This window comes from Myotis davidii, unplaced genomic scaffold (genome assembly GCF_000327345.1).
Source record: "Myotis davidii unplaced genomic scaffold, ASM32734v1 scaffold1304, whole genome shotgun sequence".
Classification (NCBI taxonomy): domain Eukaryota; kingdom Metazoa; phylum Chordata; class Mammalia; order Chiroptera; family Vespertilionidae; genus Myotis; species Myotis davidii.
The window spans coordinates 65,899-69,754 of NW_006294765.1; positions in this window are offsets into that span (position 1 = coordinate 65,899).

Consider the following 3,856-nt stretch of genomic DNA (forward strand, 5'->3'; position numbering starts at 1 on the left):
TTGTTGATGATTTTTTGCTGTGCAGAAGCCTTTTATTTTGATGTAGTGCCATTTGTACATTTTCTCCTTAGTTTCCATTGCCCTAGGAGCTACATCAGTAAAGATATTGCTATGACAAATGTCTTTTATTTTGCTGCTTATAGATTCTTCTATAATTTTTATGGTTTCTGTCTTACATTTAAGTCTTATATCCATTTTAAGTTTATTTTTGTGTATGGTGTAAGTTAGTGGTCTAGTTTCATTATTTTGCATGTATCTGTCTGATTTTCCCAACACCATTTATTGAAGAGACTATCTTGACTTCATTGTATGCTCTTCCCTCCATTGTTACAATTGAGTACAATGGCTTTTGTTGATTTTGGGGTTCTCTGTTCTCTTCCAATGGTCTATATGTATGTTCTTGTTCCAGTACCACAGTTTTTAGAACAGTGTATTTGTAATATAGTCCTGTGCATTGTGTCTTGTCATGTTGTATTTTGTGCCTTTAAGTCAACTCAGGAGAGAGAGAGCTACATAATGAGACACCCTGAGATAAGTGAACATGGGGAGACAAAGAAACAGCCCCCCGTACTAAAGAAAATGAGGAATCACAGGAAAAGGAAGTAAAAGAAATGGAGGCAAGCAATATGTCAGAGAAAGAATTCAGAGCAATGGTCATAAGGATGCTAAAAACGATGGAAGATAAATTCAACAATATGTGTAAGAACGAAAAAAAATGAAAAATGACATTGCAGAAAAATAGAAAGAACACAATAGAAAGCATCAACAGTAGACTAGAGGAAGTAGAGGACTACATCAGTGAGCAAGAAGACAAGGTAGGAAAAAAATAACCAAACAGAGCAGAAACTGGAAAAAAAACTTAAATAATTAGGAGGAGACTCTAAGGAAACTTTGGGTCAACATGAAATGAAATAACATCTGCATAATAGGGGTGCTAGAAAGAGATGAAATTGAGCAAAGAATATAAACCTGTTTGAAGAAGTAATGACAGAAAACTTCCCTGACATTGGGAAGAAGAAAATACTCACACAAGTCCAAGAGGATCACAGAGTCCCAAATAATATAAACCCAAAAAGACTGACACCAAGACACAGTATAATTAAACTGGCAAACACCAATGAAAGAGTATGTATCTTAGAGGCTGCCAGAGAGAGACAGAAAGTTACCTATAAGGGATCTCCCATCAGACTATTGACTAATTTCTCAACAGAAACACATCACCTCAGAAGGTAATGGAATGAAATACACAAAGTCATGCAAAGCAAGGGTGTGAATAAAAGAATACTGTACCCAGGAAGACTATCAATCAAAGTTGAGGGAGAAATCAGGAGCTTCACAGACAAAAAAGGACTAAGGAAGTTTATTACCACCAAACCAGCAATGCAAGAAATGCTAAAGGGTTTGCTGTGAAAAGAAGAAATAGGAAGAAAATGAGGAACACGTGCATGAAGAATAAAAATGGCAACAAGTAAGTACTTATCCAAAATAACTTTAACTGTAAATTAATTAAATACCCCAATTAAAAGACATAGGGTAGCTGAGTGGATAAGAAAACATGACCCATATATCTGCTGTCTACAAGAGACCCACCTGACAAAAAAGCACTCACAATACTGATAGTGAAGCGATGGAGACCCACCTCAGAACAAAGGACTGACACAGACTGACGGTGAATGGATGGGAACAGGTTTTTCAGGTGAATGAAAATGAAATAAAACCTGGGGTAGAAATAATCATATCTGACAAATTAGACGTCAAAATGAGGCCATAACAAGAGATAAGGAAGGCCACTTCATAATACTAAAGGGAGCAATTCAACAAGAAGACATAACTCTGGTAAACATATATGCACCCAATACAACACCACCCAAATACATAAAAAAAACTTCTGGAGGATATCAAGGGAGAGATTTGCAGTAATATAGTAATAGTAGGGGACTTTAATACCCCACTAACACCACTGGATAAATACTCTAAACAAAAATTCAGCAAAGAAACATCAATCCTAAATGACTAACTAGGTCAGACAGAATAAATTGACATCTTCAGAACATTGCACCCCAAAGCTGCAGAATACACATTCTTCTCAAGTGCACATGGCTCATTTTCAAAGATAGACCACATACTAGGGGATAGGCAAAGTCTCTTTAAACTCAAGAAGATAGAAATCATACCAAGCATCTTCTCATATCACAATGGCATAAAATTAGAAATCAACTACAATAAAAACAATGAAAAAAATCAAACACCTGGAGACTAAAAAGCATGCTATTAAGCAATGATTGGGTTACAAAAGAGATCAAAGAAGAAATAAAAAGCATCATGGCAACAAACAACATATAAAACACAAAAATCCAAAATTTTGGACACAGTGAAAGCAGTCTTGAGAAGTTCATAGCTCTACAGGTCTACCTCCAAAAACAAGAAAAAAATGGTAATAAATCATATAACTGCACAACTCAAAGAGTCAGAAAGAGAGCAACAGGATATCCCAGATATGCAGAAGGAATGAAATAATAAAGATACAAGTGGAAATAAATGACATAGATAACAAAAATAAATACATACATATGTACATACATACATAAATACATAAATAAAACAATACAAAAGATCAACTAAACCAAAAGCTGGTGCTTTGAAAGGATAAACAATATTGATGAACCTCTAGTCAGGCTCACCAAAAAGCAAGAGAGAGAACCCAAATAAACAAAATCAGAAATGAAAGACATGAGGTAACTACTGATCCTACAGAAATACAAATTATTATGAAAAAATACTACGAATAACTCTATTCCAACAAAATGGACAACCTAGATGAGATGGACATATTTTTAGAAAAATACAAGCTCCCATAAGTCAATCAGGAAGACTAAAAAAAAAACGTGAATAGGCCGATAACCACCAAAGAAATTGAAGCAGTGGTCAAAAAATCTTCCAGCCAACAAAGGCCCTGGTGCAGACAGCTTTACAGGGGAGTTCTACCAAACATTCAAAGAAGAAATAAAACCCACCCTCTTCAGACTATTCCAAAAAATTCAAGAGGAAAGCACACTTCCAAACTCTTTCTATGAAGTCAGCATTACCCTAATTCCAAAAAACAGATAAAGACACCACAAAAAAACATAGATTAACATAGATGCTAAAGTGCTCACAAAATTCTAGCAAATCAGATCCAGCATAACTTTAGAAAGATAATACATCATGACCAAGTGGGATGTATTCTGGGGATGCAAAGATGATACAATATCTACATATCAATAAATGTGATACATCACATAAGCAAATTGAGAGACAAAAATCACATAATCATATCAATCAATGCAGAAAAAGCCTTTGACAAAATCCAACACCCTTTCTTGATTAAAAAAAAAAAAAAACTCTTAGCAAAGTGAGAATAGAGATCATGCCTCAACATAATAAAAGCCTTATGTGACAAACCTACAGCCAATATCATACTCAATGAGCAAAAGATGAACTCATTTCTCCTAAAAATGGGAACAAGACTGGGAAGCACCCTTTCACCACTCCTGTTCAATATAGTACTGATGTGTTAGTCACAGTGTTCAGACGAGAAGAAGAAATAAATGGCATCCAAATTGGAAAAGAAGTAAAAATGTCCTTATTTGCACATGACATGATATTATTCATAGGAAACCCCAAAGACTCCATCAAAAAACTACTAGAGCTAATAAATGAATTTGGCAATATAGCAGGTTCCAAAATTAACACCCAAAATCCTATGGCCTTTTTATACACGAATAATGAACTCACAGAAAGAGAAACTGAAAAAGCAATCCCATTTACCATTGCACCAAAAAAAAAAAAAGTAAGATACCTAGGAATAAACTTAACT